This window comes from Panthera onca, chromosome C1 (genome assembly GCF_046562875.1).
Source record: "Panthera onca isolate mPanOnc1 chromosome C1, mPanOnc1 haplotype 2, whole genome shotgun sequence".
Lineage (NCBI taxonomy): Eukaryota > Metazoa > Chordata > Mammalia > Carnivora > Felidae > Panthera > Panthera onca.
In genome coordinates this window covers 180,982,415-180,999,122 of record NC_138346.1, presented here as the reverse complement: position 1 = coordinate 180,999,122, position 16,708 = coordinate 180,982,415, and the positions used below count along the sequence as shown (strand labels likewise).

Sequence of the window (16,708 nt, the reverse complement as noted above, 5' to 3'; positions counted from 1 at the left end):
TGATCTCTTGGCTCAGGTCATGATCTCATGGTTTGTGAGATGGAGCCCTGTGTCAAGTTCCGAGATAGCACAGAGCCTGCTTGGGATTCTCTTTCTCTCTCCCTCCCTCCCTCCCTCCCTCCCTCTCTCTCTCTCTCTCTCTCTCTCTCTCTCTCTCTGCACCTCTCCCCCCTCCTTCTCTCACGTGTAAGTTCTCTCCCACTCTCTCAAAATAAATAAATATATAAACTTAAAATAAAATAAAATAAAATACACCTGTTAAAGATTGGGTTTGAAAAGGTTTCATTGTAAAGCTCACGAATAGCAAATGAGTTCTTGTGACTTGAGATTAAAATTCCCAGGAAAGTACCATATCCAATTTTTTAAAAATAACTCTATCTCAAGCCACTTAAACAAAAATTAAGATTATGTGCTCTGAAAAACTGAGAAACTAACCTGGTAATGAGGAAGAAACTAACGTTTAAAATGCATGTGAAGGGTTTGAATAATGTTCTTCATGAAACAAATATAAAAAAGGTAATAAGGCAGTATTTTATATTATATAATTTTAAATCTGTATGCATAACTTATTAAGCTGAACTTAAAGGCTATTTCTTCTACAAGCTTAAAAAAGTTTATATATTCAGGCTGACCAAAATATTTTCATTATCTTGTCATTGTGAAAATAAGAATCACCTTATATTCAGACATGTACAATAAATTCTTACATTTATTTTAAAAGCAGCTAGACTCATCTACTACAGCCAGTAGTCACAAGGCCCAATTAAAGTCTCTCCTCCATCCCCTGAGCATTTTCAATCATTCTCACACTCTCTCAATTTTTACTGCTTAACACTATTTGAAGACATTTAAATTTACACATATTATGTCCTATGTTTATGCTTCTTTTCCCACCTATGTGTTTTTTGTCCTCAAATAGAGTCTAAGCTCATGAAGGCAAGAACCATACTTCTTTGCATTCACCATAGCACTCAGAGCTAAGTGCTTTCTAGAAGACAGAAGGAAAGCTATGGATCTGATACTCCAAATATACTAAGGAGCAAGAAAACAAATGCCTTCAATCTACTAAACAATACATTTGCAGGACAATTACCTCAGGCTCAGTAAATCCGAGCAATTTGTACAAGGTTAGCACTACTATAATCCAGGTTCTTTCCAATTCTGAATTGTTAATGCTCTACTGACTGATTACCATCTGATTTGCACACTGTTTAAAACTCTTAACACTTTCCCCATACCACTACCAACACCCTCCCCCGCTCCTCCCACAGCTACCACAGGAAGGTATGAAAAGCAGCAGAGTGGAAGATAAAGGAAAGACAGTAATAGTAATTGGAAGCAGAGGATATACATGTGTCCAGGGCACACAATTTCATGGTAAATTAATCAGTGTCCACTTTGGAAATGTCTTGGGTACTAATAATCTGGTAATAGCACAGACCTTTCCACTCAGAAAAGAATCACAAATAACAGAAGATAAGGAATCACAAATAATTAAGACCTAAAAGTAAGCAGTATGAATCATTTATCATCCTGCCAAACCAATGAAGGGAAAAGACTCTCGGCTGATGAGAATCAAAAGTTGGAAGGGGCGCCTGGGTGGCTCAGTCGGCTGAGCGCCGACTTCGGCTCAGGTCACGATCTCGCGGTCCGTGAGTTCGAGCCCCGCATCGGGCCCCTGTGCTGACAGCTCAGAGCCCGGAGCCTGTTTCAGATTCTGTGTCTCCCTCTCTCTGACCCTCCCCCATTCATGCTCTGTCTCTCTCTGTCTCAAAAATAAATAAAAACGTTAAAAAAAAAAAAAAGTTGGGTAAACACGGGGCACCTGGGAAGATCAGTCAGTTAAGCGTCTGACTGGGGTTCAGGTCATGATCTCAGAGTTCGTGGGTTCGAGGCTGAGTCAGGCTCTCAGCTGATAGCTCAGAGCCTGGAGCCTGCTTCAGGTTCTGTGTCTCCTTTTCTCTCTTTGCCCCTCCCCTGCTTGTGCATGCTCACTCGCTTGGTCGCGCGAGTGCTCTCTCTCACTCCAAAATAAATAAATATTTTGAGCACTCTCACTTGGTGCTCTCACTCCAAAATAAATAAATAAATAAATAAACATTAAAATAAAGAAAAGCTGGGTAAACAAATCTTTTCTTTAGTGCTTAGTATCATCAGGGGACAGGAATAAAAGAAATATATACAGAGAATGCAGTATTGTAATCAATAATTCCAGTTCTAGAGTTAGACATCTAAGTTCAGACAAGGTCTATCATTGATAAAATGTGTCATTTTAGGCAAGTCCATATAAAAGTGGAATGTGATAGGGCACCTGGGTGGCTCAGCCAATTAAGCGTCCAACTGTTGGTTTCAGCTCAGGTCATGATCTCATGTTTCATGGGTTAGAGCCCCACATCCAGCTCTGCACTGACAGCGCGAAGCCTGCTTGGGATTCTCTCTCTCCCTCTCTCTCTGCCCCTCCCCCACTCACATTCTCTCTCAAAATAAGTAAACATTAAAAAAATTTTTTAGAAGTGGAAAGTGATAATAATACTTATTTCCTAGGGCAGCTGTGAGAATTAATAAGAAAAATGGATACAAACTACTTAGGATAAGATCTAATATATGGAAAGTAGCCAATATGCTTATTTCTTCTTTGAAGTAGGAGAGGGTGAGCTTCTCCATTTGGTTTTGATGTTTTGGGCAAAGCAATTTCAGGTAATAAGAGTGTTAGATTGGAAGTCAGGCGACTTGGGTTCATGCCCTGGCTTTCTCAGTAACTTGTTCTTTGACCTTGGCCAGTTCTTCTTCTCTTTGAGCCTTTATGCTACCAAATCTGTAAAAATAAAGGCACTGGGTTAAATAATTTTGCATTATTCAACATTCTTCAGAGGAACAGAACAGGATATGTATATGTGTAACTGGAGAGGGAGAGGGTCAGGGACAAGGAGAGGGAGTAAGGGATTTATTTTAAGGAATTGGCTCATCTAATTATGGAGGCAGGTTAAATCCAAAATCTACACGGTGGGCAAGCAGGCTGAAAACCTAGGGAAAAGCCAATGTTGCAGTTCAGATATGAAGGCCATCTACTACAGAATTCCCCCTTGCTCAGGAAAGGTCAATCTTTTGTTCTATTAGGCCTTCAACTTATTGGCCTTCAACTCCACCCACATTTGGAGGGCAATTTGCTTTACTCAAAATTCATTGTATCAGGGAATGGGTCAGGGTATTAGAAATGAAAGAATGAACAAAAAGAGGCATGGTCACCAGAACTATAAACCTCCTACGGAGGGGAGCCTGGGTGGCTCAGCCAAATTCGGCTCAGGTCATGATCTCACGGTTCATAAGTTCAAGCCCCGCACTGGGCTTGCTGCTGTCAGTCTGTCAGCACGGAGCTTGCTTCAGATCCTCTGTCTTCCTCTCTCTCTCTCTCTCTCTGTCCTTCCCCACTCACACATTCTCTCTCTCAAAAAATAAATATAAAACCTTTAACATTTTTTTAAAATTCCTTAAAAATTAAAACTTCTAGGGGTGTCTGGGTGGCTCAGTTGATTGAGAGACTGACTTTGGCTCAGGTCATGATCTCACGGTTTGTGAGTTCCAGCCCCGCATTGGGCTCTGTGCTGACAGCTCAGAGCCTGGAGCCTGCTTCTGGTTCTGTGTCTCCCTCTCTCTCTGCCCCTCCCTCACTCATGCTCTGTCTCTCTCTCTCTCTCTCAGAAATAAATAAACATTTAAAAAAAAATTTTTTTTTTTTTACTTAAAACTTCTAGGGGAAAACACAGAGAAAAAGCTTCAGGAAATTGGATCTAGCAATGACTTTTTAGCTATCATACCAAAAACATGGGCAACAATGTTGGGGGGAAGATACATGAAACTAAAATTTCTGTGTATCAAAGTACCACAATCAACAGAGTAAAAAGACAATCGATAAAATGGGAGAAAACATTTTCAAATCATACTTCTGATGCTACAACTCAGTAAAAATGATCAGATAAATCAATTTAAAAATGGGCAACAAGGTCACGATCTCACCGTCTGTGAGTTCGAGCCCCGCGTCAGGCTCTGGGCTGATGGCTCAGAGCCTGGAGCCTGTTTCCGATTCTGTGTCTCCCTCTCTCTCTGTCCCTCCCCCGTTCATGCTCTGTCTCTCTCTGTCCCAAAAATAAATAAACGTTGAAAAAAAAAAAAAAAAAATGGGCAACAGGGGCGCCTGGGTGGCTCAGTCGGTTGAGCGTCCAACTTCAGCTCAGGTCACAATCTTGCGGTCCGTGAGTTTGAGCCCCGCGTCGGGCTCTGGGCTGATGGCTCAGAGCCTGGAGCCTGCTTCCGATTCTGTGTCTCCCTCTCTCTCTGCCCCTCCCCTGTTCATGCTCTGTCTCTCTCTGTCTCAAAAATAAATAAATGTTAAAAAAAAAAAATTAAAAAAAATAAAAATGGGCAATGGACTTGAACAGACACTCAACATCACTAATCATCAGAGAAATGCAAATCAAAACTGCCATTAGGATGGCTACCTCAAAAATTTAACCCTTAAAAAGTGTTTGCAAGGATTTGGAGTTTGGAGCCCTTATGCCCCTTATGCACTGTTGATGGGATTATAAAATGATATAACCGCTATGAGAAACAATAAGGAGGGTCCTCAAAAATTCAAAATTTGATCCAGTAATTCCAATTCTGGGTATATATCCAAAAGGGTTTAAAGCAGGGTCCCAGAGAGAGTGCCGGAAGATGGCGGCGTAGGAGGACGCAGGGCTCACAGCGCGTCCTGCCGATCACTTAGATTCCACCTACACCTGCCTAAAGAACCCAGAAAACCGCCAGAGGATTAGCAGAAGGGAGTCTCCGGAGTCAAGCGCAGACTAGAGGCCCACGGAAGAGGGTAGGAAGGGCGGCGAGGCGGTGCGCGCTCCACGGACTGGCGGGAGGGAGCCGGGGCGGAGGGGCGGCTCGCCGGCCAAGCGGAGCCCCCGAGTCTGGCTGGCAAAAGCGGAGGGGCCGGACGGACTGTGTTCCGACAGCAAGCGCGACTTAGCGTCTGGGAGGTCAGAAGTTAACAGCTCTGCTCGGAAAGCGGGAAGGCTGGAGGACAAAGGGAGGAAGAGCTGCTGAGCCCCCGGACGGCAGAGCTCAGCTTGGCGGGGAACAAAGGCGCCAGCGCCATCTCCCCCGCCCATCCCCCAGCCAAAATCCCAAAGGGAACCAGTTCCTGCCAGGGAACTTGCTCGCTCCACGCAAACACCCAACTCTGTGCTTCTGCGGAGCCAAACCTCCGGCAGCGGATCTGACTCCCTCCCGCTGCCACAGGGCTCCTCCTGAAGTGGATCACCTAAGGAGAAGCGAGCTAAGCCTGCCCCTCCAGCCCCCGTGCACCTTGCCTACCCACTCCAGCTAATACGCCAGATCCCCAGCAACACAAGCCTGGCAGTGTGCAAGTAGCCCAGACGGGACACGCCACCCCACAGTGAATCCCGCCCCTAGGAGAGGGGAAGAGAAGGCACACACCAGTCTGACTGTGGCCCCAGCAGTGGGCTGGGGGCAGACATCGGGTCGGACTGCGGCCCCGCCCACTAACTCCAGTTATACACCACAGCACAGGGGAAGTGCACTGCAGGTCCTCACCACGCCAGGGACTCTCCAAAATGACCAAACGGAAGAATTCCCCTCAGAAGAATCTCCAGGAAATAACAACAGCTAATGAACTGATCAAAAAGGATTTAAATAATATAACAGAAAGTGAATTTAGAATAATAGTCATAAAATTAATCGCTGGGCTTGAAAACAGTATACAGGACAGCAGAGAATCTCTTGCCACAAAGATCGAGGGACTAAGGAACAGTCACGAGTTGAAAAACGCTTTAAACGAATTGCAAAACAAAATGGAATCCACGATGGCTCGGCTTGAAGAGGCAGAGGAGAGAATAGGTGAACTAGAAGATAAAGTTATGGAGAAAGAGGAAGCTGAAAGAAAGAGAGATAAAAAAATCCAGGAGTATGAGGGGAAAATTAGAGAACTAAGTGATACACTAAAAAAAAATAATATACGCATAATTGGTATCCCAGAGGAGGAAGAGAGAGGGAAGGGTGCTGAAGGGGTACTTGAACAAATTATAGCTGAGAACTTCCCTGAACTGGGGAAGGAAAAAGGCATTGAAATCCAAGAGGCACAGAGAACTCCCTTCAGACGTAACTTGAATCGATCTTCTGCACGACATATCATAGTGAAAATGGCAAAATACAAGGATAAAGAGAAAATTCTGAAAGCAGCAAGGGATAAACGTGCCCTCACATATAAAGGGAGACCTATAAGACTCGTGACTGATCTCTCCTTTGAAACTTGGCAGGCCAGAAAGGCTTGGCACGATATCTACAGTGTGCTAAACAGAAAAAATATGCAGCCGAGAATCCTTTATCCAGCAAGTCTGTCATTTAGAATAGAAGGAGAGATAAAGGTCTTCCCAAACAAACAAAAACTGAAGGAATTTGTCACCACGAAACCAGCCCTACAAGAGATCCTAAGGGGGATCCTGTGAGACAAAGTACCAGAGACATCACTACAAGCATAAAACATACAGACATCACAATGACTCTAAACCCATATCTTTCTATAATAACACTGAATGTAAATGGATTAAATGCGCCAACTAAAAGACATAGGGTATCAGAATGGATAAAAAAACAAGACCCATCTATTTGCTGTCTACAAGAGACTCATTTTAGATCTGAGGACACCTTTAGATTGAGAGTGAGGGGATGGAGAACTATTTATCATGCTCCTGGAAGCCAAAAGAAAGCTGGAGTAGCCATACTTATATCAGACAAACTAGACTTTAAATTAAAGGCTGTAACAAGAGATGAAGAAGGGCATTATATAATAATCACAGGGTCTATCCACCAGGAAGAGCTAACTATTATAAATGTCTATGCGCCAAATACCCGAGCCCCCAGATATATAAAACAATTACTCATAAACATAAGCAACCTTATTGATAAGAATGTGGTCATTTCAGGGGACTTTAACACCCCACTTACAGAAATGGATAGATCATCTAGACACACGGTCAATAAAGAAACAAGGGCCCTGAATGATACATTGGATCAGATGGACTTGACAGATATATTTAGAACTCTGCATCCCAAAGCAACAGAATATACTTTCTTCTCGAGTGCACATGGAACATTCTCCAAGATAGATCATATACTGGGTCACAAAACAGCCCTTCATAAGTTTACAAGAATTGAAATTATACCATGCATACTTTCAGACCACAATGCTATGAAGCTTGAAATCAACCACAGGAAAAAGTCTGGAAAACCTCCAAAAGCATGGAGGTTAAAGAACACCCTACTAACGAATGAGTGGGTCAACCAGGCAATTAGAGAAGAAATTAAAACATATATGGAAACAAACGAAAATGAAAATACAACAATCCAAACGCTCTGGGATGCAGCGAAGGCAGTCCTGAGAGGAAAATACATTGCAATCCAGGCCTATCTCAAGAAACAAGAAAAATCCCAAATACAAAATCTAACAGCACACCTAAAGGAAATCGAAGCAGAACAGCAAAGGCAGCCTAAACCCAGCAGAAGAAGAGAAATAATAAAGATCAGAGCAGAAATAAACAATATAGAATCTAAAAAAAACTGTAGAGCAGATCAACGAAACCAAGAGTTGGTTTTTTGAAAAAATAAACAAAATTGACAAACCTCTAGCCAGGCTTCTCAAAAAGAAAAGGGAGATGACCCAAATAGATAAAATCATGAATGAAAATGGAATGATTACAACCAATCCCTCAGAGATACAAACAATTATCAGGGAATACTATGAAAAATTATATGCCAGCAAATTGGACAACCTGGAAGAAATGGACAAATTTCTAAACACCCACACTCTTCCAAAACTCAATCAGGAGGAAATAGAAAGCTTGAACAGACCCATAACCAGCGAAGAAATTGAATCGGTTATCAAAAATCTCCCAACAAATAAGAGTCCAGGACCAGATGGCTTCCCAGGGGAGTTCTACCAGACATTTAAAGCAGAGATAATACCTATCCTTCTCAAGCTATTCCAAGAAATAGAAAGGGAAGGAAAACTTCCAGACTCATTCTATGAAGCCAGTATTACTTTGATTCCTAAACCAGACAGAGACCCAGTAAAAAAAGAGAACTACAGGCCAATATCCCTGATGAATATGGATGCAAAAATTCTTAATAAGATACTAGCAAATCGAATTCAACAGCATATAAAAAGAATTATTCACCATGATCAAGTGGGATTCATTCCTGGGATGCAGGGCTGGTTCAACATTCGCAAATCGATCAACGTGATACATCACATTAACAAAAAAAAAGAGAAGAACCATATGATCCTGTCAATCGATGCAGAAAAGGCCTTTGACAAAATCCAGCACCCTTTCTTAATAAAAACCCTTGAGAAAGTCGGGATAGAAGGAACATACTTAAAGATCATAAAGGCCATTTATGAAAAGCCCACAGCTAACATCATCCTCAACGGGGAAAAACTGAGAGCTTTTTCCCTGAGATCAGGAACACGACAGGGATGCCCACTGTCACCGCTGCTGTTTAATATAGTGCTGGAAGTTCTAGCATCAGCAATCAGACAACAAAAGGAAATCAAAGGCATCAAAATTGGCAAAGATGAAGTCAAGCTTTCGCTTTTTGCAGATGACATGATATTATACATGGAAAATCCGATAGACTCCACCAAAAGTCTGCTAGAACTGATACATGAATTCAGCAAAGTTGCAGGATACAAAATCAATGTGCAGAAATCAGTTGCATTCTTATACACTAACAATGAAGCAACAGAAAGACAAATGAAGAAACTGATCCCATTCACAATTGCACCAAGAAGCATAAAATACCTAGGAATAAATCTAACCAAAGATGTAAAAGATCTGTATGCTGAAAACTATAGAAAGCTTATGCAGGTAATTGAAGAAGAGATAAAGAAATGGAAAGACATTCCCTGCTCATGGATTGGAAGAATAAATATTGTCAAAATGTCAATACTACCCAAAGCTATCTACACATTCAATGCAATCCCTATCAAAATTGCACCAGCATTCTTCTCGAAACTAGAACAAGCAATCCTAAAATTCATATGGAACCACAAAAGGCCCCGAATAGCCAAAGTAATTTTGAAGAAGAAGACCAAAGCAGGAGGCATCACAATCCCAGACTTTAGCCTCTACTACAAAGCTGTCATCATCAAGACAGCATGGTATTGGCATAAAAACAGACACATAGACCAATGGAATAGAATAGAAACCCCAGAACTAGACCCACAAACGTATGGCCAACTCATCTTTGACAAAGCAGGAAAGAACATCCAATGGAAAAAAGACAGTCTCTTCAACAAATGGTGCTGGGAGAACTGGACAGCAACATGCAGAAGGTTGAAACTAGACCACTTTCTCACACCATTCACAAAAATAAACTCAAAATGGATAAAGGACCTGAATGTGAGACAGGAAACCATCAAAACCTTAGAGGAGAAAGCAGGAAAAGACCTCTCTGACCTCAGCCGTAGCAATCTCTTACTCGGCACATCCCCAAAGGCAAGGGAATTAAAAGCAAAAGTGAATTACTGGGACCTTATGAAGATAAAAAGCTTCTGCACAGCAAAGGAAACAACCAACAAAACTAAAAGGCAACCAACGGAATGGGAAACGATATTTGCAAATGACACATCGGACAAAGGGCTAGTATCCAAAATCTATAAAGAGCTCATCAAACTCCACACCCGAAAAACAAATAACCCAGTGAAGAAATGGGCAGAAAACATGAATAGACACTTCTCTAAAGAAGACATCCGGATGGCCAACAGGCACATGAAAAGATGTTCAACGTCCCTCCTTATCAGGGAAATACAAATCAAAACCACACCCAGATACCACCTCACGCCAGTCAGAGTGGCCAAAATGAAGAAATCAGGAGACTATAGATGCTGGAGAGGATGTGGAGAAACAGGAACCCTCTTGCACTGTTGGTGGGAATGCAAATTGGTGCAGCCGCTCTGGAAAGCAGTGTGGAGGTTCCTCAGAAAATTAAAAATAGACCTACCCTATGACCCAGCAATAGCACTGCTAGGAATTTATCCAAGGGATACAGGAGTACTGATGCATAGGGGCACCTGTACCCCAATGTTTATAGCGGCACTCTCAACAATAGCCAAATTATGGAAAGAGCCTAAATGTCCATCAACTGATGAATGGATAAAGAAATTGTGGTTTATATACACAATGGAGTACTACGTGGCAATGAGAAAAAATGAAATATGGCCTTTTGTAGCAACATGGATGGAACTGGAGAGTGTGATGCTAAGTGAAATAAGCCATACAGAGAAAGACAGATACCATATGGTTTCACTCTTATGTGGATCCTGAGAAACATAACAGAAACCCATGGGGGAGGGGAAGGAAAAAAAAAAAAAAAAAAAAAGAGGTTAGAGTGGGAGAGAGCCAAAGCATTAGAGACTGTTAAAAACTGAGAACAAACTGAGGGTTGATGGGGGGTGGGAGGGAGGGCAGGGTGGGTGATGGGTATTGAGGAGGGCACCTTTTGGGATGTGCACTGGGTGTTGTATGGAAACCAATTTGACAGTAAATTTCATATATTAAAAAATTAAAAAAAAAATAAAAAAAAAAAATAAATAAAGCAGGGTCCCAAAAAAATATTTGCACACTCATGTCCAAGAGATGGAGTCAACCCAAACGACCACAGATGAAATGAATGAATAAACAGAATATTATTCAGTCTCAGAAAGGAAAAAAAAATACTGTTACAGGCTACAACATGAATATAACCTGGAGAATATTATGCTAAGTGACATAAATAAATCACACACACAAAAAAACAAATACCATATGATTCCACTTATATGAGGTATCTAAAGTAGTCAAATTCATAGAAACAGAAAGAATGGTGGTTACCAGGCAGGGTCAGGGTGGTAGAGGTGGTGGAGAGTGAGGTAATTCTTGTTTAATCAGTACAAAGTTCCACTTTTGCAAGATGAAAAATTGCTGGAGATGTGTTTCACAACAATGTGAATATATTTAACACTGTTGAACTATACACTGAAAAATGGGTTAAGATGATAAATCTTATGTCACATGTGTTTTACCACAATAAAACAAAATGCATTAAAAAAAAAAAAGAGGGGCGCCTGGGTGGCGCAGTCGGTTAGGCCTCCGACTTCAGCCAGGTCACGATCTCGCGGTCCGTGAGTTCGAGCCCCGCGTCGGGCTCTGGGCTGATGGCTCGGAGCCTGGAGCCTGTTTCCGATTCTGTGTCTCCCTCTCTCTCTGCCCCTCCCCCGTTCATGCTCTGTCTCTCTCTGTCCCAAAAATAAAATAAAAAACATTGAAAAAAAAAAAAATTAAAAAAAAAAAAAAAAAGATTTCTGGGTGCCTGGGTGACTCAGTCCTTAAGCATCTGACTTCAGCCCAGGTCATGATCTCACAGTTCTTGAGTTCAAGTCCCACATCGGGTGAGCTTGAGTACCACACCACACTGGGTGAGCTCAACCCCCGCTTCAGATGAGCACAAGTCAGGCTTCAGGTGAGCTCGAACCCCACCCTGGATGAGCTCAAGCTTCGGGTAAAACATGAGCCCCGCTTCTCTCTCGCCACCCTTCTTCCCACCCCCCCCATCTCCTGAGATTCTCTCTCTCTGCCCCTCGTTCACTTGAGCCTCTCTCTCAAAAAAAAAAAAAAAAAAAAAAAAAGTAAAAAGTAAAAAAACCCAATTTCTGCCAAGAAAGAAAGAAAAAAAGTGAAGGAGGATTAAAATAAATATTCTCTGAGAGTAGCTTCCTCCCTGAAATGTCAACAATATATAAATTTTAAAAACACTTATATTAGCAGATTCTTATATTAATTGACAGTCTACATTTGTTACCACAGGGTTGTTGTCAAAAGCAGGTAAAAACAATTAGCAATGTATACATGATAGATCAATTTACTATAAAGGTTTAATCAATCTTCAATTTGAATAAAGTCTAATAATCCTTCTGTGATCTCTAATATTCCTCAGTACTCTATTAAAATTTCTCTCATACCAAACAAACAAACATCAGACCTGGTTTCTATCCTCATGAAGCTTAGAATATATGAAATGTTATAGGTAATAAATAAGCAATAAACATATAAGTAAATATTTCATTAGTTTCCAACAAGGAAAAGGAACCTACACCAGATAGATCAATACAGGGACCTCAATAAGGAAAACTACTTTTAAGAGTAATGGAAGAATTAAGAGGGTTGAAAACTCATTATGCTAAGTGAAAGAAGACTGACACAAAAAGTTACATATTATATAATTCCTTTTATAAAATATATCCACAACAGGAAAATCCAGAGAGACTGAAAATATATTAAAGGTTACCAGTGAGTAGGGAAAGGGGGTAAAAGGGAGTGAGGAAGAATTACTTCATGAGTCTGGGTATTTTTATGGGATGATGAAAAAGTTTTGAAACTAGAGCAAGCTGGTGGTTGTACCACACTGGGAATACATTAAAGGCCACTGAATTGTACGCTTTTTTTTTTTAACGTTTTATTTATTTTTGAGACAGGGAGAGACAGAGCATGAACAGGGGAGGGTCAGAGAGAGGGAGACACAGAATCTGAAACAGGCTCCAGGCTCTGAGCTATCAGCACAGAGCCTGACGCGGGGCTCGAACTCATGGACTGCGAGGTCATGACCTGAGCCGAAGTTGGCCGCTTAACCAACTGAGCCACCCAGGCACCCCTGAATTGTACACTTTTATATGGTTCAACATATATTATGTGAATTTCACTTCAATTAAAAAAAAAAAAAAAGTCTATGTGAGGCAACCTAGCAATAAGCAACAACAGGAAATCCCTACTACCCCAACAAGGGTGTGGATACAAAGGAAGAAAGTGTATTAATAGAGTCCATAAACCAAGACTACCCAGTAGTAATGGGAGTCATGGAGGAGAGGCTGTCCAGAGAGAGATGGAACTCTGGAAGGAACTAGAGACATACAAGAAATGGGATCACTACAGGACACTCCACAGAAGCAGGAAGAGAAGAGTAGCAATGGCCTAGTATCTCCCTCTGCAATGTCTTCACACTGCCTGTAATAAGATGATGGCTAAAAGCCAGATGGCAAGGGAGCTTGGGTAATGTAGCTTAAGTGGATCAGCCCTATAACTCAGAACATAGCAGGAGACAGTTGGGAAATTGGCAAATGATGAGCATGAAAGTACACCAAACTAAGCAATACAGAGGAAAAGAACATAGTGCTATGACAGAAATACCTGTGATCAAGAAAAACCCTCTGAAGAGGTAAAATATTTGTTAAGATCTAACAAGATGAGCAGAAGTCAGTTATTTTAAAAACTGGGGAAGGAACATTTGAGGTAGAGGAAACTACATGTGCAAATGTTGTAAAGGTAGGAAAAAATTAGTGCATTTGAGAAACTAAAGAGAGAAAAACAGTGACAGGAGAAAAACTTCCTTCCAACCAAAGTTAAAAGTGAAATGGTCAATGTCTAAAGATATTAGCTAGATTTATGACCAGTATTTGAGTTTCTGCAAATCCTTAGACATACTGGGCCAAGACCCCTTGAAGATTAGTATGACTCAAACACCTAGAGTTTGTCATTGAAATGTCCCCCATTTAAAAAAAGCCATCAATAAAACATGATATCCATGCATCACAGTTAGTTGAACTGAACTCTTGAAGTGTGCATATCACTGTATGTAAATTACTATATTCAAAAATTTTTAATTATAAACATTTTAAAAAAATTTTAATTATAAAACAAGCCAGAGAAAAGGGCAGATTATAATCACAGAAATGACAGTGAGAATGGCAAGTAACTTCCCATCAGGAACAAAAAAGTCCAGAAGATAATGGAAAGATAATGGAATGATATCTTCAACTGACGTAATGAAAGAAAATAACAATCAACCTATAATTCTATATCCAGGGAAAATATTTGTCAAGAATAAAGGAAAAGGGAAAAATAGATGTGTGAGACAAACTAAACCTGGAAGAGTTTGCCCCCATCAGATCTGCACTAATGCAAACTCTAAAGTATATAATACAGCAGAAGGAAAATGATTCCAAACTGAAGGCAAAGATGCAAAAAAGAGCAAAGAAAATGGGGGTAACTGCAGGTAAATCTAAATGAACACCGACTGTGTAATTTGTGAGGTTTAAAAATTTTCCACAAAACTAAAGTACCTAGTGAAATAATAGTATATAAGTTGAGAGGAATGGAAATGGAAAATAAACAGTTCTAAGATCCTTACAATGTATTAACATTAGAATTTGAGAAGTCAAATATCCATTGTCTGGTTTCCAAGGAAATTTGCCAGAAGATTTTTAAAGAGTATATAATTAACAAATGGGAAGAGGAAGGGGACATGACAGAGTAACAAAATAATCAATGTTTGCTCAACATCACTGATGATCAGGAACTACAAATAAAAACCACGATGAGATTCCACTTCATACCTGTCAGAATAGCTAAAATTATCAACACAGGAAACAAAAGATGTTGGTGAGGACGAAGAGAAAGGGGAATCCTCTTATACTCTCGGTGAGAATGCAAACTGGTGCAACCACTCTGGAAAATAGTACTGAGGTTCCTCAAAAAAGTAAAAATTAAACAATTGCACTATTAGGTATTTACCCAAAAGATACAAAAATACTGATTTGAAGAGGCACATGCACCCCAATATTTATACCAGCATTATCAACAATAACCAAACTATGGAAAGAGCCCAAATGTCCATCGACTGATGAATGGCTACAAGAGAATATTGTTCAGCCATCAAAAACAATGAAACCTTGCCATTTGCAACGATGTGGATGGCGCTACAGTGTATTATGCTAAGTAAAGTAAGTCAGACAAAGACAACGTATGCTTTCACTCATAAGTAAATTTAAAAAGCAAAACAGATGAACATAGGGGAAGGGAAAGAAAGAGAGAGAGAGGGAAGCAAACCATAAGAGACTCTTACCTCTAGAGAACAAACTGAAGGGTTGAAGGAGGGAGATGGGCAGGGAATGGGCTAAATGGGTAATGGGTGCTAGGGAAGGCACTTGTTGTGATGAGCACTGGGTATTATATGTAAGTGATGAATCACTAAATTCTACACTTGAAACAATTTTTACCACATTTTAACTAACCAAAATTTAAATAAAAACTTGAAATAAAAAATAATAATGTAACAGAAGAGGGAAAACAGAACAGTTAACAGGTGGAATGAGTACAACACACATAGTATCATAGATTTCACCCCAAATATATGAGTAATTACATTAAATCTGGATGTTGAATATCCCTCATCATCAGGGAAATACAAATAAAAGCCACACTGAGATACCACCACACACCGGTCAGAGTGGCTAAAATGAACAAATCAGGAAACAACAAATGCTGGCGAGGATATAGAGAAACAGGAACCTTCTTGCACTGTTGGTGAGACTGCAAACTGATCCAGCTGCTCTGGAAAACAGTGTGGAGGCTCCTCAAAAAATTCAAAGTAGAACTACCCTATGACCCAGCAATAGAACTACTAGGAATTTACCCAAGGGATACAGGAGTGCTGATGCATAGGGGCACATGTACCCCAATGTTTATAGCAGCACTCTCAACAATAGCCAAATTATGGAAAGAGCCTAAATGTCCATCAACTGATGAATGGATAAAGAAGATATAGTTTATATATACAATGGAATACTACCTGGCAATGAGAAAGAATGAAATACCATTTGCAGCAACATGGATGGAAGTGGAAGGTATTATGCTGAGTGAAATAAATCAGAGAAGGACAAGTATCATATGTTTTCATTCATATGTGGATCTTGAGAAACTTAACAGAAGTTCATGGGGGGAGGGAATGGGAAAAAATAATTACAGAGAGGGAGGGAAGCAAACCACAAGAGATTCTTAAATACAGAGAGCAAACTGAGGGTGGGGGCGGGTAGTGGGAGAGAGGGGAAAATGGGTGATGGGCATTGAGGAGGGCACTTGTTGGGATGAGCACTGGGTGTTGTATGTAAGCCAATCTGACAATAAATTAAATAAATGTCTGTATGTCTGTATGTCTGTATATATGTATGTATGTAATAAAGGGGTGCCTGGGTGGCTCAGTCGGTTAAGCCTCCAACTTCAGCTCAGGTCATGATCTCACAGTTCATGAGTTCAAGCCCCACATCAGGCTCTGTGCCAACAGCTCAGAGGTTGGAGCCTGCTTCAGTTTCTGTGTCTCCCCCTCTCTCTCTGCCTCTCCCCAACTCACGCGCGCACGTGCTCTCTCTCTCTAAAATAAACATTAAAAAATTTTAAAAAGTAAGTAATAAAGATTGGGGGAAAAATTAAAAAATAAATCTGGATGTAGAAAATGATAAAATTGAAAAGCAAAGATTAAATGGGTTAAAGATGACTCATCAACCAGCTGTATGTTATCATGGACACATTAACAATATAATGACACAGAAAGGTGAACAATAAAGAGTAAAAAGAGATATACCAAGAAAACACTACCCAGAAGAAAACTGGTGTACCTGTATTAATATTAAACGAAACAGAATGCAAAGCCAAAAGTGTTCCTAAAGAGAATAACTTAATAAGACAAAATTTCAGCCTGCTAAGAAGTTATAATGATTCTGTATGTGTGGGGTGCCTGGATGGCTCAATCAGTTGAGCATCTGACTCTTGATTTCAGC

The 16,708-nt window shown here is 40.6% G+C and overlaps 1 protein-coding gene across 4 annotated transcripts in view; it reads right to left on the bottom strand.

Annotated features, from left to right (window-relative positions):
• Positions 1 to 16,708, bottom strand: part of FAF1 (Fas associated factor 1) — a 529,381-nt gene that overhangs the window by 381,479 nt on the left and 131,194 nt on the right. The gene's annotated exons all lie outside the window — the stretch shown is intronic.